The sequence below is a fragment of the Ammospiza caudacuta genome, chromosome 4, assembly GCF_027887145.1.
Source record: "Ammospiza caudacuta isolate bAmmCau1 chromosome 4, bAmmCau1.pri, whole genome shotgun sequence".
Classification (NCBI taxonomy): domain Eukaryota; kingdom Metazoa; phylum Chordata; class Aves; order Passeriformes; family Passerellidae; genus Ammospiza; species Ammospiza caudacuta.
The window spans coordinates 2,662,912-2,684,873 of record NC_080596.1 but is presented as its reverse complement, the minus strand read 5'-3'; positions in this window follow the sequence as shown (position 1 = coordinate 2,684,873).

Genomic DNA, 21,962 nt, shown 5'->3' with positions numbered 1-21,962 from the left:
AATAAAGACATTCTGCTAAAACCTTGCCTCTGGGAACATGTGCTTTCAGAAATGCATACATTAAAAAACCAGGCCCCTGTCAAAACAAATCCCTACTCTAAAAATGAGGCTGTCCAAACTATCACATCATCTGGGTAAAGACAGGAAAGAATGTGGAATTAGTAGAAAGCATTCGATTCTTCATTCATTACACCTAAATTACACTTACCTTCTTGAAAGGTAGAAGTTTGGAAGTAGATGGGAGGAGCAGAATAAGCAGTTGAGGAACAGAGGATAATGGGAAATAGACACAAGAATGCTGCACCTTGTTTGGGAGGTATGGGATGAGTAGGTATGAAGGGTGAGAGGAAAGATCCAAAGAGTCGAAAAAGAGTGGGATAAGTGGTGAAGGATATGGGGAAAAAGGGGTGAAAAATTATTTGTATGTTAAATTAGATCTGCCCTCATAAGCCCACGAAAAGCATTGCCCAATTACACTGCCTCCCCTTAGGTGATGCTCTGAGACTTTGCTTCAGGTAGTGAAAGATGTCCATGAGTTCACTTCAAAAATATCACCCCAATGCACTATTGAATCCTGAAGTGGTGCCTTTATGGTAAGTGACTAATAAGCACAACAGCCTCTAATGAAAGAAAATTAAGAGTGAATAAACAGTGCATAAAAAAGCTATTGTAGAACTCTACAGCTGAGGAGTTATGCAGTATCATTAAGGGTTTCTTTAGATGAATGCAATGTGACTTTCGAATAGGGTTGCTATAAAAATATTAAAAGGCAAATTATCTGAGACAAGTATTGGGTGATTTTCATTTCAGAAAAAAATTGCATTGTGTGAACAACATGCAGGCTATTGCTAAACTGTTTATAACAAGAGAAAAATGGATAAAGTAACTGAAAATATCTGGAAAGAACAATAAATCATAACTGAACTTCAAGTACTTTAAATGTGCAAAAGCTACAAGCTCTCAAATTCCCTTAACTTCTTAGCTAAGTGATACCACAGCCAAATGTTTCATCAATCTGCAAGTGTTGCATTTATCACCTTTATCAGAGAAGTCTGCCTTTCCTTTGTACATCAAACCACCAGAGGGGAAAGGTCTAGGACACAGTAAGACATAATGAAATGATTCAGAGATGATGAAATCATATAGAAAATTTTTGAAATTTTTTGAAATCATGTAGAAATGCTCTGAGAGTGATTAAAAATCTACCAAAGAACCAGTCCAAATTAAACAGTCCTCAGACTAGAAATTTGAACAGCTTGTGAAGAACAAGAAAGTAAAGCTTAAAATCCTTACCAATATCACAATTAACAAACCAGCTATAATGTTCTTTCCACTTTGCAATTAAGTTGCTGCATAAAGGGTTAATGCTTGCTGTGTAGAGAATGCCTTCTAGTATGATTTTTGAAAGATATTTAATTTTCACTCATAAGAATGTAACTTCTACACACAAAGAGAGAGACATTTGCTTCTTGAATGAAGAGACATTTCTTCAAAAATGGAAATCACTTTAATATCATTTACGCATTTTCTTCTTCCAAAATATAAGCTGAAAAACTGTTGCATAGACTAAATGTGTAAATATGAAATAGTTACAAAGGCTATTTCACACGTCCTATCAGCCAGAAATAGTATGATTATCTTACTGCTGCTTCCTGTAAACAAAGAAAAAGTAAAGTCATTCTTTTCTCCCAATTAAAAGGTCTATGCGAGGAATGAAAGACTTGGGAGTGGGAGAAGAGTTTTTGAATATTTTTCTATTAATTAGAATTAAATAAAACAAGATTTCTTATCTGAGATCTATTCAAAGATGAAAAAAAGTGCTGCACAAATTATTAGTACTACCATCTAATTCTGAAGTGTCATTTCTATACACTTCCCAAAATACTCCATGCAATGCAGTAGGATGTATCACAGAATTGGAGAAGTTTCCTCAAACTGCAAGTTTCCTCGAACTGCTAGCCTCAGCCTAGCACTGAGGCTCATGAGCTTAGCTCAATACAGAATACATTTGCATAATTGTCCAAAGACTGTCCAAATTTACTGAGACACTGGTCTTCCATTCACTGCAAGAGGATACCAAAAGCACATATATCCAGACATTAAAACAGAATATATGTAAAACAGCAGCAACACAATATCTGTATATCAATAACAATAGGCAGGATCTTGCCTCAAAATGTCCAAGTACATATGACATAGAATCACAGAATCATCTAGGTTGGAAAAGACCCTTAAGATCAACAAGTCCAGCCATTAACCCAAGACCACCAAGTCCAACACCAAACCATGTTGCTAAGTGCCATTTAAGTACTGCAAGAGATGGTGACTCAAGCACTTCTCTGCGCAGCCTGCTCCAGTGCTTTGAAAATGTTTCAGTGAAGGAATTGTTTCTAATATCCAATCTAAACCCTCCCTGGCCCAACTCAAGGCTATTTCCCCTTATCCTATCACTTGTTACCTGGGAAAAGAAACCAACAATCACTTCACAACAACCACATTTGAAGCAGTTGCAGAGAGTGGTAAGGTCCCTTCTGAGACTCCTTTTCTCCAGGCCAAACAACCCCAGTTACCTGAGCCACTCCCCACATGACTTGTGGTCTGGATGCTAAGCACCACATACCACTTCAATACAGACAGCCTGAGGGACAGGAAAAGAGAAGCAAGTGGTGAATGAGGAAGAATCAAAGATAAATAAAGAAAAACTAATGATAATATAAAGAAACCTAAGGTAAGCAGGGATAGGTCCTCATGCAAAAGAGGAGTCATAGAAGCAGAAGAAATCAGAGACCAAAAGTACTTTCTGATATGCAATATTGAATTGCTTAGGGCAATAATCTAAATGTGCATTATTAACAATTTTTTTTCTTAAATACCTTATATTGTAGACAACTATTAGTATTTTCCATTTCTAAATAAGAACTAGGATGGTAATGAGCCTGATCCAAATCTTACTGAAGTATGTAAAGCTCTCTGTCAAGATGGAGGTAATTATGTGATTTGTAGGTTGCTGACACTCTCAACTGGGCCTCCAGATTGAGAAAAAGAAGTTGCCTCTCTAAATATCATAGGTGTAATATTTATTGTTACAAAGGAGGAATTTATCAGGCCTTATTTCAGATAAAGGAGTGTCTGTGCAATAGACTGTGGTCAGGCCATCGTGTCTCTTAATAACAGATCCATGAAGACCTAATAGACTTCGCCTGTTTTTGAACACACAAGTTTGAAGTGAAAAAATGAAAAAACAACAACAAAATCATTGGTTTCCATTTAATCCAAATACAGTTGGTTTAAGCAGAAAAATTATTAAAGCAGCAATTCAAGATCTCTGATCTATTAACAGCTGTTCTATTAAATCTTAGCCAATACATTTCCATCATTAAACCACAAAAAGTTTATCCCTGAATTTCCTTCAGATAGCAATCTGATGTAACACAGCATGTTCAGATTATATTCTTACACACCAATATTACTGGGGCAGTTTACCAGAGACTCATATAAGTAATCTGAAATGCAGGGCATAACAAGAAATAACCTACAGAGTATAGTCAGAAAAAACCAAGATCATGAGTAGCAGTGAGTTCCTGTCAGTCATTCTTGTCCACAGCTCCTGCAGGAGAGAGAATATTTGCTCAGATTGGCGCATTTATTTGCCTGCTGTGCTTGTTTTGATATCCACCTGGCAATGTGCGCGGAATGAGTGGCACAGGCAGATGCTGAGGAGTGTCAGCGCTGGGATGAGATGAGGGCTGCCTGCATTTCCATTTTAAATGGCCTGCCTGCCGAGCGCTCTGATTTCCTTCCTCCCGTCCCCGTCACGCTTCATTGAGCGGCGCTCTCCGCAGCGCTGTGCTGCCGGGAGCCAGCTCATTCCCTTGTTCTGGAGACAGCTCCGGCTGCCTCCCCCTGCTCCTCCTGCGGCGGCGGCAAACCCGGCGCTGTGCCCGTGTGCCCGGCAGGACGCGCCAGGCACCGCGCCCGGGCCGGGCCGCTGCTGCCTCCCTGCAGCCCCCCTGGGGCTCGGGAGAGAAATCCTTTGTTCCTCGCTGGGCCGTCGACAGCGCCTCTGAGGCAAGCGAATGGTCCTAATAGAGCCAGCCTGCAATTCCCACCAGGGCTTTGACAGCAGGCCAACGGGAACAAAACACCACCTGCAGCTAAGGCAAAGGAGTTTGCTCTCTTTACATTTATAATTCATATAACGACAGATAAATTGAACAGTATGATCAAACTGGTAATAGAAAACCTGATCGTTTAGATACACAGTGATGTAACAACTTCTTTTTTTTTTTTTTCCCAGTTTAACATTCAGTAGTTGGATTAGCTTTTCCAAAATATAACCAGAGCTCTGAAATGAGAGGAGTTCTCAAATGATGCCTCTTTGGAGAACGAGACGAACATTCACAAATCCTTGCATAAAATAAGCCTGATTCTACACTGTACTGTGTAAATAGTCAGTTTTCCTGGTCATGTGTGCCTTAATCTTTTGAACTATGAGAACTTAGCTGATTCAAATCAGATGGACATTTGTCAAAGAGTGGACAGGAGCGGTGAGGTAGTGATTTCTGAGTCACCCTCTCTTCCCAAACATAATGTCAATAATTAGGAATAAATTCAGTGGTTATATGCAACTTTGGAATCCTTTTCATTGCAAACTAAAAAATATTGCAGTGCATTTTGAACAGTATATTTATCATTCTTTGAAATTCTTTGGATGCTTTTTACCCCAGTATTGGGGGAATAAATGTTTAAGCTTTTCTTTTCTTTTCTTTTCTTTTCTTTTCTTTTCTTTTCTTTTCTTTTCTTTTCTTTTCTTTTCTTTTCTTTTCTTTTCTTTTCTTTTCTTTTCTTTTCTTTTCTTTTCTTTTCTTTTCTTTTCTTTTCTTTTCTTTTTTCCTTTCCTTTCCCCTGAACAATTATAGAATACAAAATCAGCAAGGGAAGTTTCCTCAATTTTCTCTCAGTTATTAACCTTTTTCTGTTTTGAAATATGAAAATCTCAATGCTTGCACACAGAGTCGTGTGCTGTGTAAAGGTGGATTTATATCTAATATATCTTTGTTATATGTTTTGGTTTAATTAATGCTATTTATCTTGTATGCAGAAAATGTATATCAGAAAGAGTTTCTATAGAATCAGGCAGGCAGATAAGATGCATGGTTTGATAAACTGACTTTTAGAGTGTAGTCTCAGTTTTCCTTGAGATTAAACGCTAGAGCAAAGTTGCTGGTGCAAGGTCAGGTGGAGGAAGCAGAGCTCTTACTCGTGACCTTTCCTTGTTGGACCAGGTTTCTGGAGAGTTTAGGATATTGAACAGCTATTTCAGTAAAGAAACTACCTTAAAAAACATGCATTGGCTTCTTCATTTGTCTTCCTTTGACACAGTTTTCCAGGCCCCTACCTGAGAATAAGGTTACCAGAAAAATGCCATGGAATCATAGAAAGGTTTTGGTTTGAAGGGATCTTAAAGATCTTCTAGTTCTTGCTCCACTCCTGTGAGCTGAGATCCCTTCTATTAGACCATGTTAATCAAAGCCCCATCCAACCTGGCCTTAAACATTTCCAAGGATGGGGTAACAATAATTTCTCTGTGTCAATGCCTCATTACCTTCATAGTAAAGAATTTCCTCCTAATATCTGATCTAAATATCTATCCCCTTTCAGTTTTCCAGCAATTACCCTTGTCCTATCACTGCATGGCCTTGTAAATAGTTCTTCTCCAATATCAATGTCATTATCACAATGTAATTTATAGTTATTAGTTCTGGTTTTTTGAATGATAAACAGCATCACAAAACCTGGTGATTCCTACACCAATAAGGAATCTGTACTTGCTCTGTGTGGTCAGCTTCGTAACCTCTTAATGCTAATAATCAGTAAGAAAAGCACCACTGGAAAAGCATTTTGAATAAGCTAATTTGTATTTTCCTAATAAGGAGCTAAAAGTGCCCACTGCACTAGAACATTGCTCAGATATGAGTCAAACATATGAATAGAAGATGGTACAGAAAATGCTACAAAATAAATTCTAAAAAAGCAACAGGTTTAAACACTTAGACAATAACTCAACCAGCCCTTATACAGTCTCCATGCTTACAGTCTTCCTTAATTCCTTTGCTGCAGCCATGTATATTTATGCAACAACACAGTCTTTCAGAGGAAGTTGATTTAAATGGGAGGAAAAGTGGAATGCAATGAAAAGATACAGGTACTTCATTCAGGCTCGTAGAGTTGATAAAAAATTCAGAGATACTGCTTGATACAGTGCCATGAATATCCACTGTAATGGCTCTGCATAATTATGGTCCCCTCAATAAATGAGATTCACTATAACATTTACACCATAAAGAATCTCTTAGCCCTTGCCTTTCTGTAGTTTATGAGCACCACCCTTTAAGATCAAATAGCAGTTACTGACTCTGGGTGGATTAAAGCTGAAGTGCTTTTTTCAATATGAGTGATAAAAGACTAATTTTTTTTTCTTTTACATTGAAATGTAGAAATGATAGTAAAAGCATAAAGTGTATTAAAATAGAGCATTTCATGAATAACAGAATCACAGCATCACAAACAGGCAAGAAAATAATGCATTCATTTTCCACATTCTCTTTTAAAATCTATAAACTATACAGCTTTCAGAGAGTATTGGATATCATTTACAGTATGAAAAGCATGACTTTCAGATAAGGAAATTAATCAGCATGAGTCTTGTAGCTCTGTTAACTACAGATAATAGTCACTGAAAGTTTTTAGGACCCAAAATCAATAAACTGAAGTTCCTCTCCCTTTGCAACCTCTCCTGACATTGTAAGACATACCAGGACTCTCTTGAATGATTACTTGGGTCATTGTAAAAAGTGACACTCCAATAAGCTGTTCAAATTGGAAAGTTTACATTTAAACTTTACTACCAATTTTAATCAATTGTAATTCATTTATATATTTCAAAGCCCTAGCTCTCTTCTGTTCACTCTGTGAACACAAAACAACCACCTCTGTGAACTTCTAGTGTCTACTCAATCAAATACCCTTTATTCAATCAAATATCTATTCACCTATCTGTCTGTCTATCACCATTAGCCCTAACAATAGAATTTCAGTTTTACTGGCCAGCTTTCAGACACTGACACAATTGCCAGGTATGTATTGCTGGCCTTCCTTGCCCATTCAAGCTGGGGCAGGTAATCCCACAGGATCTCTGTGTGTGCAGACTGCAGAGGTCCTCATGAGGTCCTCATGTCCTTGTCACCAGGATGCTCATGTCACTTAGATCCTCTGGCTCTGGAAAACACTGCTGACAGCCCAGAAAGTGAAAACAGGATATCAGAGCTTTTATCATCTCTGCTCCGGGGCCAGATCCAAGCAGCTTCAATCTGTGAGATCACATTTTCCAGCAGCTCTGGCCACAGCACTAGCACAAAGCAAGCTCTTGCACTTTAACATCTGAATATCAAACCAATAACTCAGACTTTGGGCTCATGCACTTAATTCAAAGTGATCTTGCTCATTTTTATTCCCCAGATGATTCACTTTTCACACAGATGTACTGTCCTGTCACTTCAGTGGCCTAAAATTATTTATAATCCTGAAAACTGGAGTTATAAAATACAGTCATTCACCCTAAAGGAATAAATTCATAGCATTTTAAGCAAGAAAAGAGATCCATTCCCCCCATTTGGAGTCTCTTTCACACATTATGTTTCACATTGGGCCTTGGCAGGATGAGATATGCCTGTGCTGCTGGAGATGCTGTCTTTCAGATAATGAGACATAAAGCCAAAACTGTCACTTACATCACTAAAATATCTCATAGCACTTCTTTAGATGCGCTTCCAGGACATAGCAGTAGTGGAAAACTACAAAGATCATATAGCCAGTAACTTGGATAGCTCAAAGATAAGGCTCTGAAATAAAAATAAGTAAGAAAAAGAGCTTTGATTTTCAGCGGCTTCCACAGTAAAAACAGTGAACAGGATTTAGTGTAAATTTCATTAATTTCTCAAAGGGAAATTGAATTAGCCAAACAGAACCCTCAGTAGACTCTGACTCTAAAACTAACTAAAGACTCATAATGAGCTCTAGTGGGGGCTATAATGAAGTCATCTGTTGAGGTAAGCAGATGAAATACTAATTTAATAAAAGATTTTTTTCCAGAAGTAACAAACCACAAGTCAGAGAGATGCCCACCAAATGGTACAGTCATTGAAAAGTACAGAGAAATATTATTGCACATCATTTTTGTCCCTTACATTTCTGAATTTACGTTAGCAGGTTTATTGATATGAGACAGGGGTGCCTACAACTGCCAGAAAGTTGTCATCAGTCCATGAAGTCTGGAATTAAGTGGCCCAGCTATACATTTTTTCTCAACACTGTATAGTCTTCTATGACACAGGTTTTCTAGAGTAATTGCCTGTGGATACCAGAGTCTGTTGGAAGGAGTAGGTCTCTCTTTACTAAAGGAGCCCCTATCATGGGACAAGACTGGACTGTTGCTCCAGATAGCAAAGAGGTCACTTCACAGTAATAGCAATGTGACACAGACAAAAATAAGCATTAACAACAGATTTCCACAGAAGAACAGCATCCTATACAGCATCACAAATTGTAATGAGAAAATAGTACTGTCTCTGTTATAAAAAAAATTCTCATGCTCCCATTTTCTTCAGTTTTTTACATTTGTTAATAAATTCAGGTTATGGTGATATGTTAATCTCGCGTCTCCTATTTATTTTCCTTGCCTTATAATAGTAGCAAATATCTATTTCAGTCAAAAAACTATACTAAGCACTTAATTCTGTGATAACACAAAGTCTAAAAAAAATTTAATCACACAAACAAGTTGAGCATTGAATTTATACAAAGTGATTAATACAAATATTTCTAAATATTCTTTTGGATGCATGAAGAGCCTGAAAGGTTTCTCTGAACAATTTGTGATGCTAGTAGAAATGCATTCTTGACAAGACTGTAAAATGACATAAACATGTAACTACATATTGCAGTGACTACCACCATAAAATCATCACTTAGTGTGAAACAGAAAGATTTCACAGATTTTTTGCAAGGTTACATCAAAATGCAACTGCTGAATACCAGGTCTACTAGCTACAGTTTTCCTTCTGTTGTATTTATGATAGCAAATCCTGATTAAAAAAATGTTGGGATTTGTGATAAACTGTGTAAGTTAAGGGAAATGAATATGAAGCCTTTAATGAGAAGATCTGAACATCTGCTGACAACACATGAAAGACACACATTGTAGCATTCTCTTGATTTTCTAGAAAATCCACACCTGGAAGCAGTAGTTCACAGAACACTTGCTGTGCTCCTATGCCAGACAGGGAGCCAACAGAACAGAGGAGTTTCTTCTGAAGTTACATTTTAATTCCTAGATACTCATGAGAAAACCTAGAACATTTTTCCTAGGTGGAAAACTACTATTATTTCTAATGTCTATTGGCTTTTTGTGAAACCATTAAGTCCTTTCCTGAATACTCAATGCACTTCTCTCACTTGGGAGAACTTCAGGGTCACAAAAATATAATAACTTTATATAAAATAATTTTCTGACAGAAGGCTTCGTCTTAGAAAATGGATTCCATGATGGCTTCTTTGACAAGCATTTAATAAAAGCAACTGTACAGTAAGGTCACACACAATATTGACCATCCCACCTGTATGAAAAGTACAGACACATAACCACAAGTGTATTTAGCAAGACTTCTGGAAACATATAACCCAAAAGCTACTGTGGAAAGCTTGCAGGATTCATATATTCGCTTTAGATTTGCAGAAATTTCTCAGATCATTAACAGTGCATCCAGTCATCAAGGCTTGGGCCCATATTTTCAAATTACTAGAAATTTATTTTTGATACCACATAAAGCCAGTTCCTCAGCTAGCATAAATTCTTACAGTGCACTTAAAGTCACGAATGCATGACAGTCTGGCTATGTGCAGTGTACCTGCTGTACTATGTACATGCCATAGCCACCACAGGTACCAAGCACACTTCCCTGCTTTATCAGGTCTTCTTTGAATGCACTATAATGTTTTTAATTGGATATTCTACAAGGGCTGGGGCAGCTAAACAGAGCTCTGTTGTGTGAGGATCCTCTTTACTTTGCTATTCACAGAGTCACTGAATTTATATCTAAATGCACACCTTGTGGCTATTATTGGATGTGGCTATTAATTATAGATATTTTTACCGTGAAGAATCCTCATGCAAAAAAAAGGCCAAGGCACATGAAAGGTCTGCCTGAGAGGAATGATGGAGACATCAGTAGATATCACTAGTGGGATGGACTGGGGTCATGAGCACGCTGATTATGTACAGATGCTCTGGCATAATCTTTGGCACATCTAAGTCTCTTCTGTCCATGGTGTTCACTGAAGATGTGTTGCAGCTGGTGCACAGGGAACTGGAGATCATCTGTGTGTCACTGATGCTTGCTGAGAGACTTAGCTATTTTAGCTCACAAATGGAGACACTGATGATCTGGGAAATGGGATGAAGACTGAACATAAAATTAGCATCACAGTGACAAAGGAACATGTTAAGAATATTTCAGAAGTCACTGAAGCTGCTAATTTGTGGTAACAGATCTCCTTTTGCTATTCTACTGGAACAAATACAGGATTAATATTTGTAAATTCATATTTGATTGGGAAGAGAGAAGTATGAGCTGTCAGATTAGTATTTATGCATTGTGGTGGATAGCTAAAGGTGAAATATGTATATGACAGTGTTATCATTTCTTTGTTCCTCATGAAAGTGCATTTTATCCATACACAGTACACCCCTGCTATTTATTATATTTGCAGACAGTTCTTTACTTTTTACCCTCTCACTGCCTCCATCTCCAACATCATTGCTACATATTTCTGAAATATGTAGCAATATTTCTGAAAATCTATGCAAACAGCATCCAATTAATATGTATGATTTTCTACTAAAGGTGAGTAACTCTACCGAAAGTTTGCAAGAATGTAGAAAATTTAAAGCAAATCCTTTCTACCTTGTTACCTACTGACAAAGTTCAGGCACAACCTTTTCTGTGCATCAGTCTTCATCCTTTAGAAGACCCACCAAAGTCAATTAGGACTACATATGTGAGTCCTAAAGTGAGATGTGATCAATCCAAGGGAAAAAGTGGGAAAAGGAACACATTTCTGAAGCTTGCTCCATCACCAATCTCACTGGAAATGATTGTCAAATCTGACAAAACTGGGGGAGACATTTTTACCATGGGAACAGGCAGAACATGACAGATGGCAAGGTATGAGAGTCTTTTAGTGAGAGACTGTGTCTGAGTAGTGACAGATTCCATGACTGAATGTGTTGTGAGGAACAGCCAGCTTGAGCAGTCAGCTTGAGGGAACTGCACTGTGTTTTGCCTGCTAAAATAGTCTATTTGTCTTTTTGTTTTGTTTTTGGTTTTTTTTTGGTTTTGTGCACATCTCAACCAAATCAAAGATGTTAATTAGTATATGGGATAAGCAGGAATATTCTAAACAGCTTATCCACCATGGAAAATTCTGGGTCTGCAAAGTATTTAACCACTAGTGAAAAATTATTATGCTTCCCAGGACAGTCCTTTAAGTGATGAAAAACACTCATCAATAAGCTGCAATTATTTAGCACTAGTGAGTAGATGAATTTTTTACTTGAAAATTATTAACATGTTTTTGAATTCTTATCAGTTAACAACTCAGAGCCTCGCAACATGAAGGAATTATTACAATGCAAAAAACTTCACCGTAATCACCACCAAGTATCATTAATCTGCTAAATCTTCAGAATGTAAAAAGATCAGTAATTGTGTTTAAAATGTTTTAGCTATATGAGTAGCAAGTGACCTCTAGGTCACACCTTCCCTTTCAGAGGATGGCCAGAGATCTCTGCTTTACAACAGAGATTCCCTTTAATCAGACAACTCTCAACTTCCAAATAAAGCAGCTTTTGTCAATTATGATTACACTTGCATCTTTGTCCCTGCAGTGAAAGAATCATCCCATGCTGTGTCATCACCAAGCCTTCATGGAAGTAATTGGAGATAGATTCAGAGAAATATATACCCACTGTCCTCAGAACCCCTGCTCAGAACTCATCACCACCAGGAAATTTATGTTCAGGGGAAGAATGGACACAAAGTGTACCTTATGAATTATAAATCTATAGTTCACTACAGTCTTAACTTGGTCTTTAAAAGCATCTGCTCAATAGAAAGGTAAAGGACCAACTGCAAATGTAAACCTTGTAACAAGCCACACATGTACAGTCTTGAATGAAACTGTTCATGAGTGTGGCAACAATTTAGCCATGTTTATCACTTGACCTCATCCTCTAAGGTATGTAAATAAAATACGCCTCAATTTATATAAAATTTGAGGAATCTGATTAGCTGCATGTTGTTTTCCTATTTTTAGTTTGCATTCTGTGATTGAATGTTGCTGCCCTTCTAACAAAAATGCCTCTTGTATTAAGCTCAAAATTGCCATCGTTTCTCCCCACATTTCCATTTTGTCAGAATTCACAGTATATTTCAGAGGAATTTTGACTATACAGAGCCTCTGGACCATGAAAAAATTTACAGAAATTTGGCCATATTCCATATCTCTTTGTATATACACTTTGTATGCACATCTCCCTCTCAAAATGGCATACATTGAAAAAAACAAAGTGACATCCAGTGAATTGCTAGTAAAAGAAAATACATCATCAGAGCAGTGGAATTAATTGTTCCTATTTTGTTTCAGAAAACTTATAAAAGTTGTCCAGACACATATACTTGGAATTGCCAACACTACTCCACAATAACACAGTCACACAGCAGTGTCAGAACAGTCCAACTGCTGCGTGTCTTCACAGGCCTCACCATTTTTCTCTACCCTTACTTTTTTTTTTTTTTTTTTTTTTTCTTATAAGAGAAGAGTCTGGTACTAATACAGGAAGTCAGAACAGCACAAATTCTACATACATCCTTCACGGTTTTTTCTCCTATGGTTGTCCGTGCTAAGTGCTCGCAAGCTATGCTATTTAACAGTCCAACAGTTTGCTTTAGTTTTCTAATCCTTATTATCTTCCACAATATGCCTAGAGGATTCCATTACACACACCTTCCAGAGAGCATCTCAAGTTAAGCCAGCAGGCTGAGATTCTAATGCCTGCACTGTAGCATTACAGTAATCATCTACAGAAAGTATTAGAATACAGATCAACACTGTAGAAATCTTACCCTGTGATCAACATGACAATGTAACGTGTAGAGATCAGAAGGCTTTTAAGCATATCATCTTCATTAGATATTTTTACCGGTTAAGAGAGCAAAACAATTTAGGTTTAGAATCTAACCTTCAAATATAAATTATTTCAGAGGTAAAAGGAAAAAAACCTGTAGTTAAGTATGACATAGAAGAAAAACAGAGGACTTTATCAATCAAAGGTAAACCACTTAAGTCATACAAATTCTCAATTAGTGGATCACTTAGTGGTATCCAAGCAAAAAAAGCCTGGAGTTACCCTTCCTCATCAGCAAAATTATTCCAGCATCACACTTGATGTAAGGACAAAATACAGTCAAAAGTAGTTATGGGCTCTTGATCTGCCCTCATTTTGGTCCAGATCACAAAGGAGAAGGAAAATCAGCAGGGGAGGTGCTCTTCATCTTAAATGGAAAGACGTAGAGAGGGCTGCAGGAAAAGAGGAAGAAAGAGAGTTACTGGGTCCTTCCACTTACTATGGTCAGGGTGTAAAGACAGAAAGTTTTCTGCTTCCCACAGAGCAGTCATGAGCTGTTTGCAGGGTGCGTCAGGTGGGTCAGCCAGCCTTTCATTTTTCATCCTGGAAGCACAAGCTACTTTGCCCACCTGTGGGCTTTTAAGATGCATCATTTGTCATTCTGAATCGTGGCACATGCCTGAGCACTGGTAATAACTTGCTTGTTAGCCTCAACTTTCTCACAGCGAAAGGAGGTAGGAAGAAAGGAGAAAAAAACACCCAAAAACAACAATAAAACACCCCAGCTACAGCTTAGCAAATGTGCTGCAGTCACTAAGCATGAATAGCGAAGGTACATTACAAGTCATTATTCATTAGTAGGAATGAATATGTTATTTGGGTTTATTTCCCAAGTAAACTGAGGTGAAACCTGCATAACAGAGGCATAATTGTCAGAGGATAGATGAATAAAGCATCTAAGCTCAGAGAAGAACTTGCTGAAGAGGGTAAATGTCAGTGATGCTGCTGCTCCCAGCAAACATCTGCTATTGAACGCTTTGTGTTTGGCCTGAGGGCCCGCTTTTGTTTTCTCAGGCTCCCTAAAGCTCAGGCTGAGGTGGGCAGGGATCCAGGGCACGCCTGAAGCACAGGAGCTGTCAGATGCAATACGCTCAGCTGTCAGCTCTCTCCCAGCGAAATTCACGCCGGGCTGAGCCGCGGCTGACTGTGCCGTGGCACTGAGCCGTGCTGAGCCGTGCTGAGCCGGATCCCGCAGCAGGGGCTGACACAGGTGGGAAGGGCGGGACAGCCAACACTGCCTGGGACAGCGGCACTCCGGGGGAGCGATTGTCCCATGCTTTTCTACAGCCACGCTCAGTGCATCAGATTCACAAAAGCTCAGTGCATCAGATTCACACGCTGTCCTGTGCTGGGCCTAGGGATAAGGGAGCGCCAAAGGAAGCCGAAACTTGAACTTCCCAAGGAAGAATAGCGAGGCACCAATGAAGGTGTATAAACAGACAGAAACTAGGTATTAAAGGTACACAGAATTTGTTTCCTGGGAGGTAAGAGGCAGCTCTGCCTTGCTTTAGGGAGAGACCCCCTGTCTCTTAAGGGGTAGAGTTTTTAAGGTAGAGTTGTCTTGCGGGACTAGGGGGGCTGAGCAGGGAAGAACAAGCTGACACACCAGAGGATCCACATAGAAGCAACATGCTAAGTCCTGCAGAAGGGCACACAGCAGGAGCAGAGAGAGCACAGACCGAGTCCTGAGAGAAGTCAGGGAGTGGCAGTGCTCCAAGCATCCCTTCTGCCTGCTTCACAGGAATGCTGCCTTGCAATGCCAGTGTCCTGCTCAGCGCAAGCCACAGTTTTGTCCTTAGCTCCTAAGACTCTGGGCTTTTGAAGGAATGCATCTCTCAGCCTTTGCACCCAGGTCGAGTTCCCAAAACTATCAGCAGCAGGGAGAGGAATTGTGTCTCTCACCAATACTAATGTTCTGCATGCAAGGGAGGGCAAAGCTGGATCCCTACTCATGACTGGCAAGTAGCTCAACAGATCTGCCAAGCACTGTGCTCAGGTAGCACTCAGTTACAGAAGAAGAGCTATTAAATTATATAATACTTCTTTATCAAAAGGCAGCAAAATTATTATTCTGAATACACAAAGAATTCATTGTAACATGTCACTTTCTATAGTCTTTTTTTCCTTTTCTGCAACAGGAATGAAAATGAAGCAAAAATGCTAGTTTCACGTGCTTTTCTTAACAATACTTGATAATTAAAAAATGAATTTCAAATGTGATTTAATTTAATGCAATTGTTACAAATTGCACTGTAAATGCTTTAAAATTAAGTAATCACACCTAAATGTCATATGATTACTTACATTTCTCATCTACTAAATTTATACCACATTCGTCAAGTGTATATCCTCTTATAATAACATCGAAGTGCACATATTTACCTGGATTTCTAACTTAACTTTTACTTATCTTCTGGTTTGAAATTATTAATTCAAGTAAAAACAAATACTGGACATTGGAATAATGATGTCAGAAACAAAAGTGCTATTTTCAGAGTTTAAATACAGAACTTCAGAGAGGTGCTTCCATTCCTAATTGAAATATTGTTGTAAAATTGCTATAAAAATAAGAGGAACAGAATTCCTTTTTTTTAATGCTTGGAAACCTATACTGGGAAGTGTGGAAGAGCACCACTGCATTTAAGAAAATGCATATTTTACTGGCAGTGGACATTCAGGTAGGCATAAAATAGGCTTTGCAAACTTAAAAGGAATGTAGACAATCACTGCAAGAGGAATCACAGCCATTACACATGCTGCTGTATAAATCATAGCACAATCACCAATGTCCTAAATTAATTTCTGAACATACAGACTCATATTTTACAAGTAATCTATTGCATTTTGATAGTTGTACATGGTGGTTCATTTCGTACATAATTTCTAGCTCTCTGTAAAAACTAATCTGTGTTTCTTCTGTGTTATGAATGAGACTGCTACTTCTGTCAATATCCTCTCAAAACTATACAAGAGATCTTACTAATTTTTGAGTTTCATTCAAAACTCATCTTCACTGGAATATATAAGTACAAACAATGACAGAAAAAAAGAATTTTAAAAGGTCAACTGATACAAGAAAATTATTCAAAATTAACCCTTTTGTCTACTTTTATGTGGTGCTGTAATACGAAATGGCAAGCTGCAAACACTACCCTTGTGCACAGCATGGGTTTGTCCCTCCTGCCACCAGACAAGCTATCAGGAGGAATAAGGCAGAGAAGTTCTATTTCACTCACGTAGAACTTTGCTCATGAGTGAAAAAAACATCTAAATTCATGTCCAAACTAAATACAGGCATATATATGGGGTGTGAGGCCGTAAAATAATACTCTTAATTTTGATTCTTCTCACAGTTTAGTAGCCTCTATGACTCAAACCACTCAGAGGTTAACATATACAAATGGCTAATTTGAAGAGTTTGGCTTTGAACTTTTGAGAAGTTTTCTTGGTTTGGCTGGATACTCCAGGTAGAGAAGAAGAGCCATACACATCAGTATAACAGCAAATTTGCATTTTTAAAAATTTAAATAGTACCATTGGGACTCCTCACTGATTAAACTTAGCAGATTGATACCTCCTCACTTTGAATCCTGATCTATCACTCAGGCTTTATGTTGATGTCAAGAATGCTGATGTAAGCTCAGCACTTTTATGCTTTTATCTTCAGAAAAACTTTTTATTTTATAATCCTCTGTAAAAAGGTGCAGAGGCTACCATTTATATAATCTACCTTCCGAACAGATTTATTAAGACAGCAAAAATAAGCTTACTAATGTTCTGCTTTTACAACTTCCATCAGAACATTATTGCATAGATTACAAAATGTAATGCTGAACAGCCTGCCAGAATCAAAAAGAAAACAAATCAATAGCAAGTAAATGAACTACCTCCTCATGCATGTATATACATGTAAATAAATGCATACTGTTTACTCTAAAGATCAATAACAAATTTGGCCCACCTGAATACTGGAATATGTATGTAATAACTACACTGTCAAAGGGAAATAATTGATCACATATATATATAGACTAAAATCCAAGCACAGTAGTTTGAAATATTACAGAATGATAACAGCATCCTGAGGTGCACTCTGGCTTGCGTGTAAGTAAAATACAATATCAAAAGTAATACTCTCAATGTACTAAATATAGTACTGTGGGATTGGACAACCTGCATCAATTCAATATACTAATGACTGCACTAATAAAGCTAACCTTTCAGAAAAAGTTGGAAAAATGTAAAACTTCTAAAAATGAACATAAGTGTTAAATGCTAATCCTATAAATCCCTAAGAATCATTATTGGTGGATTAGACCAGGTCTGTAGATCAGGTTTACAAATTACATCTGCCATTACAAATGGCATCCTTCCTTCCCCCACTTCCCTCTCTAGTTAGTCTTGTCATTGTGTTGACAATGGCAGCACATCTTGCTACTCCTTCCAAGGAGCAGTGGAATTTAACCCTTAACCCTAATCGTTCCCTGTTGTGTCAGTAAATTGCACATTTCTTTGTTATAAACCTAGCATGCTTTATACACCTAGCATACTTTATGCCTTCTCATTTTATCCCTGATTCCATTGCAAAGGTCTCCTTACAGCTCAGCAGAACTGCAGCACAATCTAGGAACAAATGCATACACACTCAGTCCCAAGTCCTGCAAGCAGTGACAGACACCTCTGTATCACACGCTGCCCTGAATGCAGTGACCTCACTGTCCAAGGAAGGAAAGGAGTCCAGGGCACAAGTGCAGAGTCTGACAGATCTCTGCTCAGGCTGCCCTGCTTTCCTGCCTGAGGAGGAGAATTTGGGCTTTTCTGGCTCCTGTCTGGGACGATTTCCCCAGCTCAGATAATCCTCTTCACACTATGGCTACTGCCCTGTGATGTGGGCAGTGTCTCTGTATGACCCACATGAACAAGTTTATTTTTCAATATTCTTGTGCCAGTAGCTTTGCCTCACCCATCACTCTAACCAAACCTGAGACTTACTGTTCATGTTGGGCTCCTTCCTCATGCAAATCTTATAGCAAGCACAGTTAAAGAAAAAATATTTGCAAAGTTTTGCTATAACTCTGCTTATACCCATCTCCACTTTCACCAACAATGGTTGCATCTGCTGCTTATTTCTAGGCTTCTGACTGACTCACTGAATGTTTTTCTGAAAGGCATGTAAAAGCACAAGTATGAAGCAGAACTTTCATAAAAAGGGTTTAAAATATAATCTCTCCTCTTTATCAAGGACTTTAAAAAATTGAACAGTTCTCCATCATACATTCAATTACTTTATAAAGAGCTATTATAGAACAAGCATTATCATGACCACAACCATTCTGAGTCAGAAGCTGAAGTTTGCATTTGCTTTAATGAATAAAAAGAAGATGAAACTATGGGAATCTGTCATCATAATCAAAAGGAAATATACGTTTCTTTGCAAGGTCATAACTAGATAAAGTCATCATCAGTGCAAACTGTAATACTGGAAGATTTCCTTTCATATTTTATCTGAGGAAGACTATAGAAAATGAAGTAAAGTTTCTTAACTTTCTTCATAGTATCTCTAAAGCTTTTCATTTTTGAGATGACTCATTAACCAACAGATGTACCACCATGCATTTTGAGGTGAAAACTAAGCAGGTGTGATGAACAAAACTATAAACACCATTCAAAAAGCCTAAGGTTTAGGAATCCCATATCTATTAGAATAACCATTTTTATTCATGAGTTCAATGGCAATACTCTATGTAGTATTTGAAAGACGGATTAATTGTGTATGAACCATGGGAGATGTCTTTGACATAAGATTTCAAATGCATAGGCCATATTTTTATTTCTTAAGCAATTCCTAATGGTTATCTCCCGTACTCTAATGTAGTGTTCAGTGTCATAGTCTAGGAAATTACTTTCTTACTCTACAAATCACAGAAAAAAACTGTTTGTGATTTAAATATGACAGTCAGAAGATACTTCTTGAAATGTCCAAGCTAATTACAGAAGGGCTATTATTTCCTGACTGTGGATACAGGACACTTAGATGCTTCATTTGTCCCTTGAGGAGGAAACTTTCTTACCAAAATTCTCTAAAAAAAGAGGAGCACTTTTTAACAGACAATTTCAGTGAAACATATTGTTTCTCATAGCAGAAAAAAAAAAAACAATGACAACACCTCAAGAGTCATTTGACAGCTCATGGGTGAAATTTTTAACTTTAAATTAATACTCACATATTATGGAATTTACCCTCCATAAGCGAAGACTAAGCTAAGCTAAGCATAAGCTAAGATAAAAACAAGCCAGTAAATAAATCAGAACCACACATATACCACGCATAGATCATCACTGTTCCTTGAACTATCCAGAAGATCAGTACAGCCCCTAAAGTCCCTCACTTTTTTCAAAGAGAATCATAAAATTTAGCTAACATACTCAAAATGGATATCCATGAGCAATTCAGCTAACAAAAGGACTTTTCCAAGAGTATATCAAAGCAGATAACCTATTGCTAAATACTCCTTTTTTTGCTTCACTCTGTAACTAAGTAAATTTATTTTCTAGATTTATTAGACTTTCTTTTCTTCTTTTTTTTTGGAGATGCTGTTATTTTTTGCATTCATACTACAACTGAATTTTTCTTTAGATTGAAATAAATTCTTGACTCCTTTGATAATACTCTGAAACAAGACAGGAACTAACTAATATTTTTAAATGTTCTGCAACAAAATTGTATCTATGGAAGATTCCAACTTAAATTTGAGGCATTTTATTTATTTATTTACTTAGCATGTTACATATATTTCTACTAACTTTTATTTGTGTATCTTTCATTCTTTTTATAATATAGTGTCTAAAAGAAAAGACTGACTGTGACTTCAGACCTTCATGATGTTTTTTCTGATGCATGTTAAGCAATTGCAGGTAAAACGTCAAGTAAAATAAAAAATAAATAAATCTAAACAATGTGTAAAAATAGTTGGGTTGATGTACTCATAATCAAAAAGTACTAAGCATTTATGAGTGATGTATTGTGTAACAGGTAGTTCTGCATGGGAAATTCCTCTATGATTTACAAATGCAGTTCAAGGTTGATGATTTCATCAATTTCCCCTCTCCATAATGATTCCTCTACACATTTGCGAAGCAGCAGATCATCACCCTAATTGTCCTAATGTCTCATCAGATTTAACGCTAAATTCATAATAATGATGAATCCTTTCAGCCACCAGATCACTGTCTCTGTCTTTAGCTAAATCACTGGCAGTCCCAACATCTGGCATATTCAGGCTATATGAAACACAGTGACCTTCTCCTGGAAAATAACTTCCTAATGATCTGGATGCCAACGTGTGCCAAGGCATCAGTGGATAGATAATTTGCGTATTTCGACTGTTCATAAGTCTGAGGAGATGAATACAAACCAGCTGTTACTGCATTTCTTTGAATTTCTCTTTCCAACACTGGGTTTTGATGAACATTAGTCCAATTTCTCTAAAGAAAGACAAATCTATATTTTCTTTTGTTTCAGAATAGGAATCACACTCAGCCAAATACTGTGTTAAATACAGTGGGCCGGAAAACAAATCACTGGAGAAAAAAATGAGGGTGGAGAGGGGCACAACACAGGAAAGTGGCTATGGGTTGTTTGGTTTGGTGTTTCCCTGGAGAAGGTGGTGTGAAGTTTTTTTGGGGGAGTGGAGAGATGTTTTTTATTAACTTTTAAATACACTTGATGTATTTATATTCTATGTTAAATTTTACAGTTTCTTACAGTGTTGGAAATGGAAGAGTATAAAGAAGTATTTAGAAGAGACGTAAAGTACAGAAAGAGAAAATTAGGCAAAAGCTGAGATAAACACAAAAAAGGAAAGAAAAAAACCTCACATTGAATATGAACATTAAGGTAGGAAAGATTCAGGCTGAAAAACTAGGATTCACTGACAAAAGGTCAACAGCTATGTTTTAAATTGTCAAATCAAGGTAAATTCCCACTTAGTGAAAATCAGGCTTGGATTCCTCTGCCTGAAGAACACAGCAAAAGGACAGTAACTATCATTGAAGCATAACACATCCTGAACTTCTTTCTAATTGATTAACACCCAGAACTGTGCAAGAAGGAGAGAGGTTGTACATTCTGGTCTGCTTAGATGTAGAGCAGCAAGTTCTCTGACAGATCTGCTGACATGTGATGATTTCTCTCTCTCCAGGAGAATACAGGGCTTTACACACAGAAAAAGCTGGGAAGAGGGAAACCTGATAGTGACTCCACATAACCCCCTCCTCCTTGAAACTCCCTGGAAGCAGGATCATTTCACAGCACTTGAAAGCAGCTTCCAGCAAAGATGAGAGAGGCTGCCGTAACACTTGCAGTATGTTCTGTCTGCAGCATAATATTTGCCTTCAGGGAGGATTTTTAGAGTCTGTAGAAGCCTAGCAAGAATTTAGGCTTTTGTGCAGGAAAGCATTTGAGTTCATACTAACTCTTACTGAATTCAGCAGTTCTTAAACTTGTGCTGAGCCTTTAATGAGCTGGGTGGTATTCAGAATGTGCTAAAATGTGGTTGAAGTACATCAATGAAACAAGGCTTCAATTGTTGAAAATTATTTTGTTTAGTTTGGGGGTCCTCTGCATGCAAGTAGTTTGCAAGCTCCGGAACTGGACACT